Below are 18,320 nucleotides of genomic sequence, written 5' to 3' on the forward strand. Positions count from 1 at the left end.
ATCACTGACCACAGAACCTTTCTACTCAATACAACCCTGGGTCTACTTCCATTTCAGTGACAAATTCACGATCAGCATGTATAATAAAATCCTAGGCTGCCACTGACCTTATCAAAACAGATCTCTATTCAAATATTATTATAACTTTTTTTCTAAACTCAATGGAAGATTTGAACCACATTTCCTTTAGTGATAATACCTTCACCTGGGCACTGTGATCACATTTTACTGAACATTAAGGATATTCTTCTATTATGTGCTGATGACTTCATCACAAAACACTTTTTATACTCTGAAGCTCTGCTTCTATATTACATGTTAACAGGTATTTTTTTCCTAAAAATATGTCACTCCAAATCCAACTGCATTAGGCTTAATGATTTCAGCTGCAGCCATAATTCCCCAGTATATTTTATACTATGTACCACAGCACCTCAGTGTGTCTCATAGCAAGTTTCTAATCTGCCCTTGCCCTGCTCACTCTATGAAGTGAAGTGAACTCTCTTAATCATGTCTGACTCTCTGTGACCCCATGGACTGTAGCCTGCCAGGTTCCTTCATCCATGGAATTTTCCAGTCAAAGATACTGGAGTCGGTTGCCATTTCCTTCTCCAGGGTATCGTCCCAACCCAGGGATTGAACCAGGTCTGCTGCATTGCAGGCAGACCACTGTCTAAGCCACCAGGCAAGTCCCCAAGCTTATTCTGTAGTAACCAACAAATATTTAAATGTAGTGTTACCATGTTTTCCACACCCACACAAGGAAGTGAAATGCACTTGAACAAACATGCTTTTTAGAGGGCTAGCTGGCTCCTTATTAACCGGGCTTCTTTGTGAGGCCAGTATAAATCAAGGGTCCTTATGACGCCCATTAAGTGCTTTAGAAGTCAGAATTGATGACTAGAGCAGGTTTAGATTTCTCAGTTATCCTGTGGTAAATCTTTAGCCTTAAAACATTTTTCCACAGGCCTGAACATCATTTCAGTAATGAAAAAGGATATTAACTATAGTTGCCATTAAACTACCTTTATGCTGGGCTTCCCTGGTGGCTCAGAGGTTAAAGTGTCTGCCTCCAATGCGGGACTCCCGGGTTCGATCCCTTGGTCAGGAAGATCCCCTGGAGAAGGAAATGGCAACCCACTCCAGTACTATTGCCTGGAAAATCACATGGACAGAGGAGCATGGTAGGCTACAGTCCATGGGGTCGCAAAGAGTCGGATATGACTGAGTGACTTCACTTTCACTTTCATGCTAGGTTATTAAAGTTTCTTGGATCCATTTTATAAAAAAAAAAAATTACTTTGCTAATACACACATATTGTAACATGGTAAACCTTGATGACCTGTCAGAAATGACCAAAGTTTGTGTTACACAAGGACTGGAGTCTGGAAAATATTATAAATGTAGAAAAGTCCCTGGATAGAATCTTGTCCCAGCTATCTTATGTAACCAATTTATAGCATTGAGAGAACTCTTCAGTTCTCTGGTTCTATTTCTCTAATTGAAGAATAAATTAATTATAACATTAGATTTGAGATAATCATAAGGTTTTTATCATTCAATTTGTTAATATGGTGTATCACATTGATTTATTTGTGAATACTGAATCCTTGCATCCTTGGGATAAAGCCCACTTGGTCATGATGTATGATCTTTTTAATATGTTGTTGGATTCTGTTTGCTAGAATTTTGTTGAGGATTTTTGCATCTATTTTCACCTGTAATACTGACTTGTAGTTTTCTTTTTTTGTGGCATCTTTGCCTGGTTTTGGTATTAGGGTGATGGCGGCCTCATAGAATGAGTTTGGGAATTTACCTTGCTCTGCAATATTCTGGAAGAGTTTGAGTAGGATAGGTGTTAGCTCTTCTCTAAATTTTTGGTAGAATTCACCTGTGAAGCCATCTGGTCCTTCGGTTTTGTTTGTTGGAAGATTTTTGATTACTGTTTTGATTTCCATGCTTGTGATAGGTCTGTTAAGATGTTCTATTTCTTTCTGGTTCAGTGTTGGAAGCTTATACTTTTCTAAGAATTTTTCCATTTTTTCCAAGTTGTCCATTTAATTGGCATACAATTGCTCATAGTAATCTCTTATGATCTTTTGTATTTCTGTGTTGTCTGTTGTGGTTTCTCCACTTTCATTTCTAATTTTATTGATTTGATTCTTCTCCCCTTTTTCCTTGATGAGTCTGGCTAACAGTTTGTCTGTTCTATTTATCTTCTCAAAGAACCAGCTTTTAGTTTTGTTGATTTTTACTATACTCTCCTTCATTTATTTTCCATTTATTTCTGCTCTGGTTTTTATGATTTCTTTCCTTCTACTAACTTTGGGGTTCTTTTTGTTTTTTTGTTTTTTTTTCGAGTTGCTTTAGTTGTAAAGTTAGGATGTTTATTTGACATTTCTCTTGATTGAGGTAGGGCTTGTATTGCTATGAACCTCCATCTTGTATTGCTATGAATCCTTCAGCAATACTGAATCCCATAGGTTTTGGGTTGTTGTGTTTTCATTTGTTTCTATGCATATTTTGATTTCCTTTTTGATATTTTCTGTGATCTGTCAGTTATTCAGAAGCGTATTGTTTAGCCTCCATGTTTTTTTTTTTTGGATAGGTTTTTTTTCTCCTGTAGTTGACATCTAATCTTACTGCATTGTGATCAGAAAAGATGCTTGAAATGATTCCAAATTTTTTAAATTTACCAAGGCTAGATTTATGGCCAAGGATGTGATCTGCTCTAGAGAGTGTTCCATGTGTACTTGAGAAAAAGGTGAAATCCATTGTCTTTGGGTGAAATGCCCTGTAGATATCAATTAGGTCTCACTGGTCTATTCTATCATTTAAAGCTTATATTTCCTTGCTAATTTTCTGTTTGGTTGATCTATCCATAGGTGTGAGTGGGGTATTAAATTCCCCCACTATTATTGTGTTACTGTTTATTTCCCCTTTCATACTTGTTAGCATTTGCCTTATGTATTGAGGTATTCCTATGTTGGGTGCATATATATTTATAATTGTTATATCTTCTTCTTGAATTGATCCTTTGATCATTATGTAGTATCTTTGTCTTTTATCACAGTCATTATTTCAAAGTCTATTTTATCTTATATGAGTATTGCTACTCCTGTTTTCTCTTGGTCCCCGTTTTCATGAAATATCTTTTTCCAGTCCTTCACTTTCAGTCTGTATGTGTCCCTAGGTTTGAGGTGGGTCTGGTCAGAATGGCTGCCATCAAAAACTCTACAAACAAAAAATGCTGGAAAGGGAGTGGAGAAAAGGGAACCCTTTTACACTGCTGGTGGGAATGCAAACTAGTACAGCCATTATAGAAATCAGTGTGGAGATTCCTTAAAAAACTGGAAATAGAACTGCCATATGATCCAGTAGTCCCACTGCTGGGCATACATACCAAGAAAACCAGAATTGAAAAAGACACATATATCCCAACATTCATTGCAGCACTGTTTACAATAGCTAGGACATGGAAGTAACCTGGATGTCCATCAGCAGATAAATGGATAAGGAAGTTGTGATACATATACACAATGGAATATTACTCAGATACAAAAAAGAACACATCTGAGTCATTTCTAATGAGGTGGATGAAACTGCAGCCTATTATACAGAGTGAAGTAAGTTAGAAAGAGAAACACCAATACAGTATACTAACAGATACATGAGGAATTTAGAAAGACAGTAATAACCAACCTATATGCAAGACAGCAAAAGAGACACAGATGTAAAGAACAGACTTTTGGACTATGTGGGAGAAGGTGAGGGTGGGATGATTTGAGAGACTAACATTGAAACATGTATATTACTATATGTAAAATAGATAATCAGTGCAAGTTCAATGAATGAAGCAGGGAACACAAAGCTGGTGCTTCGGGACAACCCAAAGGGATGGGGCGGAGAGGGAGGTGTGTGAGGGTTTCAGGATGGGGTGACACATGTACACCTGTGGCCGATACATGTCAATGTATGGCAAAAACTACCACGGTATTGTAATTAGCCTCCAATTAAAATAAACAAATTAATTTTTTTTAAATGTAGAACTGAAGACAATTCCTGTTCTGAACTTCTATCATGTCAATATTTCACAACTGTTCAACTAGTAATTATTCAGATGATAGAGAGCAATAACAGATTGCAGTTAGAAATTATTCATTGAGTTTTCATACAAGGCATACTTCTGTCTGCACTTCAGGTCCTAGAGGATGAGGATCAAAAGGAATTCACGTTCTCTTCATCATACTCATGTTCAGTCATGTCCAACTCTTTGCTACCCCATGGACTATAGCCTGCCAGGCTCCTCTGTCCATGTAATTTTCCAGGCAACAGTACTGGAGCAGGTTGCCATTTCCTATTTCAGGGGATCTTCCCAATCCAGGGATTGAACCCTCACTTGTTTTATCTCCTGCACTGGCAGATGGCTTCTTTACCACTAGCACCACCATTCTCCCCTTAGGCTCCATTCAACATTGTGCAATCTAGAGTGGATAATAGTGGACCTTCTGAAAAGCATATGTTACAGGCAGTGTCAGCTCAGTTCAGTTGCTCAGTCATGTCCGACTCTTTGTGACCCCATGAATCGCAGCACACCAGGCCTCCCTGTCCATCACCAACTCCCAGAGTTCACCGAGACTCACGTCCATCGAGTCAGTGATGCCATCCAGCCATCTCATCCTCTGTCGTCCCCTTCTCCTCCTGTCCCCAATCCCTCCCAGCATCAGAGTCTTTTCCAATGAGTCAACTCTTTGCATGAGGTGGCCAAAGTACTGGAGTTTCAGCTTTACCATCATTTCTTCCAAAGAAATCCCAGGGCTGATCTCATTCAGAATGGACTGGTTGGATCTCCTTGCAGTCAAAGGGACTCTCAAGAGTCTTCTCCAACACCACAGTTCAAAAGCATCAATTCTTTGGTGCTCAGCTTTCTTCACAGTCCAACTCTCACATCCATATATGACTACTGGAAAAACCATAGCCTTGACTAGACGGACCTTTGTTGACAAAGTAACGTCTCTGCTTTTGGATATGCTATCTAGGTTGATCATAACTTTCCTTCCAAGGAGTAAGCGTCTTTTAATTTCATGGCTACAGTCACCATCTTCAGTGATTTTGGAGCCCAAAAAAGTAAAGTCTGACACTGTTTCCACTGTTTCCCCATCACAAATTGTAGCTAGTATCAAATATAGATTACTTAACACAGTTATCACCCAATGGCTTTCAAAACAGTAATAACAAGACAGATCATGTGATAATTCAGAACAGTCTCATCTCACCTGTGATCTTCCAAATTAATTTCATTTGCAAGGTATATTGCTATTTTGGGGTATCAATACAATGGAATCATTTAATAAAGTATCTTTCATAGTAAAACAACTGTTTAAAACAAGACTAATAGCCAGGACATGGAAGCAACCTAGATGTCCATCGGCAGATGAATGGATAAGAAAGCTGTGATACATATACACAATGGAATATTACTCAGCCATTAAAAAAATACATTTGAATTAGTTCTAATGAGGTGGATGAAACCGGAGACTATATTATACAGAGTGAAGTAAGTCAGAAAGAAAAATACCAATACAGTATATTAACACATACATGTGGAATTTAGAAAGATGGTAATGATGACCCTATATGCAAGACAGCAAAAGAGACACAGATGTATAGAACAGTCTTTTGGACTCTGTGAGAGAAGGCGAGGGTGGGATAATTTGAGAAAATAGCATTGACTCATGTATATTATCATATGTGAAACAGATCGCCAGTCCAGGTTCAATGCATGAGACAGAGTGCTCAGGGCTGGTGCCCTGGGATCACCCTGAGGGATGGGATAGGGAGAGAGGTGGGAGGGGGATTCAGGATGGGGAACACATGTACACCCATGGCTGATTCATGTCAATGTATGGCCAAAAACCACTATGATAAAGTAATTAGCCTCCAATTAAAATAAATAAATTAAATAAATAAAAGAAAAAAGAAAAACAACCATGCTTAAGACAAAAAAATAGACTAAAGGCCTCAAATGGAGTTACTTATGCAAAGCCCCAGCCACCAAACTGAGTCCTGACCTAAAAGGAGTTTCATCTCTCTCCAAAACAAATCAGTCAATCAGGAATCACCATATCAGCACCGGTTAGGTATTCTGATAGACCCCTGACTTTCCCTAAAGGAAAGTTATCCTGAAACAACAACCCTTCTTTTTTGTCAAACAACTTCTTTGTTTATATTTCTTTCTGACTATAGAAGTCTTTATTTATAGCTCCTCAGAACTACTTTACCTGATAGACTGGATAATGCCCAACTCATGAATCATTGAATAAACCCAATAACATCTTTAAAACTTACTCAGTTGAATTTTTATTTTTAATACACCAAAATATGAAAAATGGAAAAGTTATTCATCAGAAATATATTTTATTATTGCTGTATAAGCATATTTATTTTGTTAGAGTCATATTCAAAAGTTATGAAGATAAACCAAAATGGAAAAAGCTAACACTTAGATTCTATATTTTATTTAATAAAAAAAAAAACTTCCTAAAATATATAACTTAACAATATTTAATTTTTTTAATTTTAAAAATTTAAACTGAACTCAACTGAAAAATTGTTTTGCTTGCCTATACTTCTAGACCTATATGTATATATGTCTAGGCTTTTGTGATATTTCATGTTCCAAGGGATGTTGTCAACGATACTTAAGTATGTATTGCAAAAATCCATGTGGGTGAAATAAATGATCCTATTTTACAGACATTATACAAATTTGTTGTTTCACTTCCATACTTTCAGTCTATTTTTTTTTCCAGGACCAGTTCAAAATTTTACTTTTCAAGACTATGTGGAATTATTATTTTAATTTTTGAAATATTCTGAGACTGATATTCCTTCACAGCAGCAAATAAATCATAAAGATAGCAAAGGAGACTACTGCTTCTTACCTAGGTCGAATCACTAAAATGATCACAGCCAGAGATAAATTCTGCCATTTTCTAGTTTGGAGTCTAATTTATTCAATGACCCCCAGTCATAAATAATAGGTAGGAAAACACAAATTCAAAAAGCAATCTCCGTTTACTTAAGCAAGAGGAACGGTGATCTTCTCCTCAAAAAGCTCCCAGGCTATAAGATTCAGAAAGACCACAGTCCTTTACAAAAGTAAAGAAACTTTTTAGTCATTTTTCCATATTCTATCCACTGCTCAAGCTTCTCCCAAATAACTTTCCCATATACTGAGGGTGCAGTCTTTAATCCCTCTGGTTTGTTTTAAAATTCTAAGTTCCAGCTGGAGACCTCTTTTAAGTTTAAGCCTTGTCTACTGGCTCTTCAAGTGGCTTCTGGATACTGACACCAGCAAATTACTCCCAGGGTATATGAAACTTTAAAGGACTGCTTATTACATGGGTTTGCAGATTCAACTTGGATATTGGTCTCTCTGTTTCTTGCTGAATTTCTTGAGAAATTAAATAAAACTTTATTTATTCATCCGTTGTTTCTGTTTGCAAAGCTAAATTTTCAAAATACCTAATCTGCCATATTGCTTGACATAAACGTGTTCACTAGCCTTTACCTCTTATATCCCATTTTTATTCTCCAACTCCTTTGGGCAAAGCCCAAGGAAGATCTCCTGACACCACAGTGAATGACTAGCCTCTATCAAATTTCACAATAATAACAACAACTGAAGCAGTAGCCAATCCACCATTTTTGTTATTTGGCTCCCTCATTCACTCTAGCTTTTACAGATATTTCTGTACTATACTTTTATCAAAGTATGAGACATTTCACAAAGTATGAGACATTTCACAAAATATGAGACACAAAGTAATGCTCTGTAAATGTATCTATGTCCTGACAATGATATATCGAGCATACTCTAAAATGTCTGATTAAAACAAAATCTTCCTTGTACTCTTATTGTTATAAAATACATGGCAGTGACTAGTATCAGATATAGTCTATGATTAAGAGAGGATAAGAAAGAGAAATGGTGGTGTGGTTGCGTATATCCAAAGTTAGAATATATAAACTAGGAATTTCAAAGTTGAGAAAATCTGAACACTAATTAAAATTGCTCTCACTATTTACAGAGCAGACATATATACACAGATACACACACACTCTCCATACTACTGTTTATACATCCTGTTTAAATGTACAGAACTGTTATTTTCTCACTCTCAATTTCTTTTCTTTACTACACCAAAAAGCTCAGTTTATTTCTCCCACAGCAGGTCTTTTTATATGGTGTCCCTCTGCCTAAAATTAATTTCCTATTCACCTGAATACCCTCTTTTCTTACATAACTATCTTGCCTCAATTTTTCATGCTTTAAATTAAATATCATCTCCTCGGAAAAGCCTTACTTGGCTACCAATATAGGCACTTGCCTTTATTATTCACAATTTCTTTATACTACTGTTTTCTTCATAATATTTAGGAAATACAGCATCGTGCTTTTGTTGCTTCACCTCTAATTAATTGATTTATCTGTTTAATTGTTTATTTTGTGTTACTAATATCAGGTTATAAACTCTTGTCAGAGTTTGTTCACTAATAATATACTCAGCACTCAACAGCGAATCTACTCATCTAGTAGGCTCTGAATATCATTAACTGAATAAACAAAAACGTTTATCTAATTTTATATGGTATGCTATATTATTCATCAGAGATGTGAACTAAACTCTCATTTATAGAATGAATAACAATATGACTCATTGTAACATCCTCCACTCAAAAAAATCCCCAGTTGTTTATAAGAACTTTTTACCATCTACTTTCAGAGGATTACTCACCACTGATTATTTGGAAGCAAAATATCAAACATCTGTGACTTGTCCTTGATCTGTTCAGTGTGGTTTCCTTGTCCTTAGTTCACTCTTTAGGCTTCATGCAGAGAACTGAGGAGAGATGAAAACAAAATACATTTCACAATGCCATAAACAAGTTTGTAAAATCATATGTTTACATATATACTCAATTTTATAAAAAATCAAAAAGCTTCATCTCACTGAATTTTACAAATACAATAAGGAATTCTGTGACATTTTTAACTGATTTATTTTTTCTCGATAGATTTTCTTTGTCTTGTTGGTTTTGAAAATCTGTTGTGCCTTTAGGAAAAGGGAATTTAACATTATTTTGTGGGTCATTTAGTGGATACATTTAATCAAATGGCTCATATTGTTTCTGAATTCTGATAATTTGTTACTAATATTTCCTTATTTTTTTCTATCTGATTGTTGAACCTACTTGGATTGATATTTAATATCTATGAATTTTTTGTGATACTTTTCATATTTTTTTTTGCCCTTAATTCAGGAAAATATTCTCAATGTTAGCCTAAAAACTTTAAAACTTAAAAGACTCAATCTTATGATTTTAGACTTACAGAGTTGCAAAATCATTACAGACAGTTCTATTGTGTCCTCTAAATTTGCTTTTGTGAATATTTATCTTACATAATATAGGACAATTATCAAAACTAAGAAATTAACTTTGTTACAGTACTATTAATGAAACTAAGAAACTAACTTTGGTGTAATACTATTGATAAAACTAGGAAAATAACTCTAGTTCAAACTGCTAAACAGTAGAATTTGTGCACAGTCCCCCCACCCCCAACAACCAATTAATAGACTTTCAGAACTGAGTGACTTTCACTTTCCTGTTCCAGGATCCAATCCAGAATCTCACCTTGCATTTAGTTGTTATATCACTTATCTGTGAAAATTTGCTGGTCTTTTCATGTATTTCAAGACCTCGAAGAGTAATGACCAGTTTATTTTTGCAATGGCCTCATTTTTAGTTTGTCTAATATTTTCTCAAGAGTATACTGAGGTAATACATTTTGGGGAAAGGGTACCATAGAAGTGATGGCTCTCGTTGCACCATATGAGGGTATACATTATGATGACAAGTATTACTCATGTTACTTTACCTTGATGAAGCATGTATCTTCGAGGATTCTACCTTATAAAGCTGATATTATTCCTTTTTTAATTACTAAATAATTGGGGGGAAATATTTTTGACAATACAAATATGACCAGTTCTCCTTAAATATTCACTGATTTTTACCACCTACTGAGGATCTTACCTGTAATAATCATTACTATAGTGTTCTAATGATGATTTTCTCTATATCTCATTCCTTCTACATTTATTTTTATATAAGGAAGAGATGTGGTTTCTCCCCATTTATTTGTTCAGTTAGTTATTTATGCATGTGGAACCCATGTTTATTTATTTTATTTGGAGGTTATAATTCTATTCTATCATTCATTATTTTGTTACTCAAGGTATTCCAGCAGCATTGTCCAGTGGGAGCTCTCTCTCAGGTTGGCTCCTGTGTTCTTTTAACATTCCCCCTTCTATTTTTCATAAAATTTATTCTTCTGATACTGCTAGATACTCTAGGCTCATCTCCTATTTTTCTTCCCACAGCCCTAAAATCAATATTTTCATGAAGGACCCCTGAATTTTTCTATTGAAAAATTATATTTAGAGACCAAGATCTGGACATAAGGTGTACTTATTGTTATTGCTTCTATTTCCTCTTAGTGAAAAGATCTAAGCATAGTATTTACCAATTCCTGCATACATACATATCTATAATTATGTATGCATGTTTGTTTGTAATCTGTCATCTACTTGCCTGTCACTTATCATCTATATGTCTATGCTGATACTCCAATCCAGCACCACAGGGCTTATTCTAATTTTCCCCATTTAGTTATTTATAAATTTTCCCCCCTAAAAGTCAAAATCTGGCTTTCATTGTGTACAAAGAATTTACTTATTTGTTTAACTCCCTTATAACAATAAAGTAGCTTTAGATTTGTTAAGGGAGAAACAAATCCAAGGGAGAAACACATTTACCAACATATCCAAGGGAGAAACACATTTACCAGAGTGTTTACATTTCTTTATACATTCACTCTTATAATATCCAATCAAAACACTACTTTCCAAAATTATTAAAGATCAGATTCTCTTTTCTTCCATCCCCTCCAGTACTTTTTTTATCTCAATCATAGTTGTTATTTTGTTACACTCCATCTATCTCACCATTCTGATTTTTTAATTTAAAATTATATATAAAAATCAGTCAGTCGTGTATGGTCCCACAGGTTTTGACAAATTCACAGAACAGTTTATTCATCACTACAGTTTCACAAAGAACAGTTCAATCCCCAAAACAGGCTCTTTATATTCAGCCTCTGCCTCTCAAAACCCAATGCATGGCACCAACTGATTCAATTGATCTAATTTTCCATCCTTACAGTATTATATTTAGAAACCAAGATCTGGACATTAGGTGTACTTATTATTGCTTCTATTGCTTCAAAAAGCATAGATGGATGGAATCATGGAAGGTATAGTATCTGGCATCTAACTGCATTTACTTAGCCAGTTATATTAGAGATTTTGGAAACATCTATTTGCAAGGACATACAAAAGTTTGTTCATCCATTCACTGGTTAGAAAATATTTGCTTTGTTTTCATTATTTGGCGACTGTGAATAAAGCTGTTATAAATATTCACAGAGTGTGTGTGAACATACATTTTCATTTCCCTTGGAGTAATACTGTTGGTTCATATGGCAAGCAGAATTACATTTGATTTTATAAAATACTGCCAAATGCTTTCTAATGTGGCTGTATAGTTTTGCATTTCTAATAGAAATATATGAAATTTCTAGTGCATTACATTATTGATATAACTTGGTATTGACAGTACTGTTATTGTTACTTTGCTTGTTTTGGCATTTTGATAGCTGTATAATTTACCTTCAGATCAGATCAGATCAGTCACTCAGTCGTGTCCGACTCTTTGTGACCCCTTGGACTGCAGCATGCCAGGCCTCCCTGTCCATCACCAACTCCCGGAGTTCACCCAGACTCACGTCCATCGAGTCAGTGATGCCATCCAGCCATCTCATCCTCTGTCGTCCCCTTCTCTTCCTGCCCACAATCCCTCCCAGCATCAGAGTCTTTTCCAATGAGTCAACTCTTCGCATGAGGTGGCCAAAATACTGGAGTTTCGGCTTTAGCATCAGTCCTTCCAAAGAAATCCCAGGGCTGATCTCCTTCAGAATGGACTGGTTGGATCTCCTTGCAGTCCAAGGGACTCTCAACAGTCTTCTCCAACACCACAGTTCAAAAGCATCAATTCTTCTGCGCTCAGCCTTCTTCACAGTCCAACTCTCACATCCATACATGACCACAGGAAAAACCATAGCCTTGGCTTGACAGACCTTTGTTGGCAAAGTAATGTCTCTGCTTTTGAATATGCTATCTAGGTTGGTCATAACTTTCCTTCCAAGGAGTAAGCGTCTTTTAATTTCATGGCTGCAGTCATCATCTGTAGTGATTTTGGAGCCCAGAAAAATAGTCTGACACTGTTTCTACTGTTTCCTCATCTATTTCCCATGAAGTGGTGGGACCGGATGCCATGATGTTCGTTTTCTGAATGTTGAGCTTTAAGCCAATTTTTTCACTCTCCACTTTCACTTTCATCAAGAGACTTTTTAGTTCCTCTTCACTTTCTGCCATAAGGGTGGTGTCATCTGCATATCTGAGGTAATTTGCAACTCCCTAATGATTAATAATGTTGAGTTTCTTATGCTTATTTGCCACAATTTCATCTTCTCTGGTGATAACCTCTGGTGATATCTATCTTCAGCTCTTTCTAGCATATTTTGTTGGTTTTACTGAGTTTTGAGATTTAGATCTGTTTTTATATTTTGAAAGCAAGTCCTGAGATGGAAATTTTATTTGTAAATATTTTCTTTGACTGTATCTCTCTCAATTCACTTAATGGTATCATTGGCAGAAAAGTAATTTTAATTTCAAAAATTTCAATTTATCTTTATAAAAAGTTCAGTTCATCTTTTATTTTCTTTAATAGATTATACTTTTGCTGTTTGATCTAATATCTCTTTGCTCATATCATAGGTAAATTTTCTCCTAAATTTTTTTTCTAAAAAGAACATTTTTGTATATATTATAGTTTTATATTTTTCACTTTGAGCTACAAATAGTTTTGCATTATTTAAAAGTCCTGAAGGAGGAGGCTGAGAGCTGTCACTGCCTGTATGGCTTCCAGATAACTCACTCCCTGCCGTGGAGGGGCTGGATGGATCTGGGATGGTACTCTCCTCACCAGCAAGATCCAGGACTATCCAGATAGGAACATAAATATTTTTCGCAGGGCACCCTTGCTTGAGGTGTTGGACAGGAAAGTGGAGCCCTACACCACCACCTACTCAGTCCACCAGCCAGTAGAAAACACAAATGAGACCTAATGCATTGATAATTATTCTCTCCATTACATTTGATTCAGAACCATAAAGCTGACCTTGCCCACCTACCGTGACCTGACCCATCTGGCGTTGCCCACCATAAGTGGGGTCATTACCTGCCTGTCCTTCCTTGAACAACTCATTGCTGACCTGCCCAAGCCAGCATGAACATGGTCCCCTTTCCCTACCTGCACTTCTTCATGCCTGCTTTGCTCTGCTAAGCAGCCAGGGCAGCCAGCAGTACCAGGCCCTGACAGTGTTGGAGCTCACCCAGTCGATGGCAGACACCAAGCATGTGATGTCACCTGTGACATCTGCCATGGTTGCTATCTGACTGTGGCCATCGTTTTCAGAAACTACACGTCCATGAAACAGGTGGATGAGCAGACGCTTAACTTCCAAAACAAGAGCAGCCATTTTGTTAGGCAGACGACCAATATTATGAAAACAGCCGTCTGTGACATTCTGTCCGTGGGGGCCTAAAAATGTCCTCCATCTTCATTGGCAACAGCACAATACATAATATTTCTTATAATAGTCCAGTCAGATGGTGGGAGTTTACCGCACAGGACAAGAACGAAGCCAGCGGAGAGCAGCCAGGAGTCCTCGGTGTTGCGTCTTGCCCCTGTCTCCCCAAGGCTTGGCCCGAGGCAGCTCCTGTGACTACCTAGCGACGGAACAACATCCGCCAGGCCTTTTCTAGCAAGCGGCTCTGAGTGGACACAGGTGAGCCCAATAAGCCCCGGGCCCTCCGAGCAGTGGATACCACAGCCCCACCTGGCCTGGGGAGGGCTGACAAGGAGGAGAGAAGTGCACTCAGGAGCCGGAAGCTGCTGACTGAAGTGCCCCTGAAAGCCCGCTGGGTGAGAAAAGGCAGCGTTTTCAGCACTGGCATCTCCAAGCAAGACGTGGAACTGGGCCCAGAGATGACTTCCAGTGGTTCTGAGCAAGACTGCCCGTTAATCCCTACAACTCCTCCGCCCCCAGTATCCTCCACAAAAGCGGACTCCTGCTGGTCCTGCTCAAGGCCTACACCCAGCACCAGATGATTTTTCTGGCGTTGAGCTTCAGAGGGTTGCAGATATGCCTTACCTTCAAGCGCTCCTTCTGGAACTTTTGTTGTTGTTAATTTTCTCTTCCAGCCCCAGCAGCATCCAGCACAGGATCAGCATGACACCTTCTTCAAGGCCCTGCAGTTACCAATGAACTACATGCAACGGGTCAAGCAGGCCTGGTCTCGGGTCTGCCGTGGGCCGCTCACTGGGGAACAACCTGGACTGCCAGAGTGGGAAAGAGGCAGGTAAAAAAAAAAACAAAACAAAACCCGCTGTGCGCACCTGCGCACCACGTCCTTCAGTCCATGCGCTCTGCAGACCCGCCCTAAGGAAGCCGGTGGCGCTATGCCGTGTACCTCACCACAGACAGTGTGTTCCTAAACCACAGCCTGGACGCCTCACACCTAGTGAGTTCCTCTAGACAGAGAAGGTGTGGCCGACCACCACCTCACCCCAGGCCATCTCAATGTGTCATGAAGGAGCTCTTCGCCAAGCTGTTATCATTCGCTTCAAGGTGGCCTACACAGAGCCCAGCAAGGAGGCATTCAGCTACCACCAGGGACAGAGGAGCCTATTGGGTTGCCGTCTGTGGGGTTGCACAGAGTCAGACACGACTGAAGCGACTTAGCAGCAGCAGCAGCAGCAGCAGCAAGGTATGAAAAAGTGGGTGGAGACTGGGTGTACGAGCTCTAATACCCCAAGATACTCCTGTCTCTGGGACTCCCCGAAAACCTATCGGTTGTTGCCTGGGGCCTCTCCCTGGAGCACCTGACTATGATCAACTCTGGCATCAATAATATCTGGGAACTGGTGAGCCCAGGATGAACCTGCAGATGGTGGTAGACAGTCTCTTGAGCTGCTTGAGCCACTGAACCGGGATTCCAGTATATATATTATGATTTGTTGGAGAGAGAGGGTTGATGGGGTGGAAGAAAAATGGAAGAGGAAAAAGGGGAGAAGGAGAGGCATCTTGTAGATTTCTTTATAACTTTGTTTAGAAATATTCTGTTGACTAAATTTGGGGAAATCTATTTTTTAGTTCCAATTCCATTCCATCAATCTATGGATATATTTTCTTTTCAATACCAGAGTAACTTAATTAGTGTAGCTTATAGTAAACACTTAAATTGAAATATGTAAATCTTCCAAATTTGTTCTTCAGTTTTAAAGTCATTTTGTGTCAATTCAAGTTTCATTGTCTTACCATAAAAGTTTTACAGTCAGCCTTCAGATATTTACAAAAATCTTGCTGAAACTTTAATTAGAATTGCGCAGAATCTTCAGATCGAATTGGGAATAATTTTGCTAACAATATTGAGGCTTCCAGTCTCAGAAAATGGTATTTCTCTTCAGTTACTTGTTGCTTAATCATTTTGTGCTTTATGGTTTTCAACATTCAGATTCTGAACATATTTTTGTTAGGTATTTACCTAATATTTCAATTTTATTTAGTACTGTAGTAAACAAAATTTATTTTTTTAATTACAATTGTTCATTGCTAGTAGGTAGGGATAAAATTGGTATTTTTAGTATGACTTTATATACTGATGATAAAATTGATTAATTCTAGAAAAATTCCTGAGTTTTTCAGATTTTCCACATAGAAAATTGTTTTCATCTGTGAATAGAAAATGGTTGTCTCTACTTTTATATTCTGTGTTCTTTGAATTTATTTCACTTTATCAACATATTGGCTAGCATATCCAGCACAATATTGACTATTAGGAGAGTGATTGCTGTTCCCTGGATGCTGATTTTAGCAATGAGCATACAGGCCTTCACTATTAAGTATGATGTTAGCAGTGCTTATTTTAGATACCCTTGTCAGGTGAAGGATGGAGAAGGCAATGGCACCCCACTCCAGTACTCTTGCCTGGAAAATCCCATGGACAGAGGAGCCTGCAGGTAGGCTGCAGTCCATGGGGTCGCTAAGAGTCGGACACAACTGAGCGACTTCACTTTCACTTTTCACTTTCATGCATTGGAGAAGAAAATGGCAACCCACTCCAGTGTTCTTGCCTGGAGAATCCCAGGGATGGGGGAGCCTGGTGAGGTGCCCTCTATGGGGTCGCACAGAGTTGGACATGACTGAAGCGACCTAGTAGCAGCAGTCAGGTGAAGGAATCTCCTTTTATTCCAAATTTACTGAGAGTTTATCATAAACTGATAAACTTGTCGTTTTTTCAAATGTTTTCTCTGCATGTATTCATAGGATCTTGAGCTTGTTAAGTCTGTTAATGAATCATGTTGATTGATATATAGATGTCTTTTGTGGAGGACATTTGAGTTTATGTCCATGAGGATTATTTGTATAATTTTTTCCTTGTAATATCTTTGTATAGTAGTAGTAGTAGGGCAGTACAAAGCTCCTAAAAATAATTGGAAAATAGTTACCCCTACCCTATTTTCTAGAAGAGAGTATAAAAAGTGAATATTTAGTAGAAATAATAAATTATTTGGGATTGGGGTTTTCTTTAATCAAAGCATTTTGAATAAGTTTCAGTTTCTTAAAAAGAAATATATCTAAAAAAGACACCCAGGTTATCTATTTCTTCTTGAGTGAGACTTCATAATTTGTATTTTTCAAAGAATTATGACAATTTCATGTAAAGTGTTAAGTTTATGAGCATAAAATTGTTCCTAGTATACTACTTTAAACACATGTTAAATGGTATCTTTTCTTCTCTTTCATTGTGTCAGTAATTTGTATCGTCTCTGGTGTTTATTTGTTTTATTTTGTTTTTTGAGTATTTTTGTCAGAAATTGAAAACATTTATGAATTCTATTAAGACATTCAAAACCTAGTTTTTAAATTGCTTTTCTACTCTTTTTACTTTATTCATCATCACTGTCTTCTCTATCTCACCTTCCTTATGTCTCAGTTTGGTTAGCTCACTTCTCTTAAGTTTCTTAAGGTTGAAACTAAGATAACTCATTTGGAGGTGTTTCTTCTTGTCTAATACATTTAATGCTATAAGTTTTACTCTATATACTGATATTAATGCATCTTAAATTTTTTGGTGTTACTTTTTTTTAATTCAGTTCAAAATATTTTTTCTCTTGAGTATTTTGACCATAAGTTATTTAGAATTAATTGATTTCAAAATTAAATTCAAAGTATGGATTTTCCATATTTCTTGCTTTTACTGACTTTTAACATTTTTTCTGTCCCAGCTACATACTTCATTTGATTTTCATTCTTATCAATTTGTTGAGCTGTTTTATGATACAGAATAAGATCAGTATTGAAGAACATTTCCTATATACTTGAAAAGAAAGCTTGTTCTGCTTTTGTTGAGTGAACTTTCTCTGCAACTGTCTTATCAATTGATTATCAATTGAAAAGAGCATTGAACTCTTTAACTATAGTTTTACCATTTCTATTTCTTTTTTCACTTTTACTCTTTTGAAACTTCATATTTAGATACATTCAAATTTAAGATTACTATATGTTTTGGAAAATTGACCACTTCATCATTATATATATGATGTCTTTCGGTACCTGTGATTTTCTTTGTGTGTGTAATTTTCTTTGAACTGAAAGCTACTTTGTCTGATATTTGTATAGTAATCATCTTTAAAGATGTTGCTGTATAAAATAAAAAGCATTTGTTTTATTACTGTTTAACTGGTATATATTTCTCTTTTCCTTTTCTATTATATTTGAAATGGGATTCTTATGGACAGCATATTTTTGTTTCTTGGTTTTTATTCGGTCTTGCAATCATTGTCTTACTGGTTTGGGAGATCACCTGGGCTTAAAATTTGTTGCAGCTATATTTATTCTCAGGGCACCATACTCTATAAATTTCTGTAGTAATAACTTGTATTTAGAGTTGGTTTTGCAGAGCACTGCCTGCTTAACTCTGAGTTTTTAGTTTCCCCTTTCATCTGTGTCTCAGAGAGTCTTTTTGTATTCTTCTCTTATTCCTCTCCAACAGTTTTCACTTTA

The 18,320-nt window shown here is 37.0% G+C and overlaps 1 pseudogene; it reads left to right on the forward strand.

Moving 5' to 3' along the window:
• The first annotated feature begins 1,325 nt into the window (after positions 1-1,325).
• On the forward strand, positions 1,326-14,153 carry LOC133252162 (tubulin beta chain-like; annotated as a pseudogene).
• The last annotated feature ends 4,167 nt before the right edge of the window (positions 14,154-18,320 follow it).

This window comes from Bos javanicus, chromosome 7 (genome assembly GCF_032452875.1).
Source record: "Bos javanicus breed banteng chromosome 7, ARS-OSU_banteng_1.0, whole genome shotgun sequence".
NCBI lineage: Eukaryota > Metazoa > Chordata > Mammalia > Artiodactyla > Bovidae > Bos > Bos javanicus.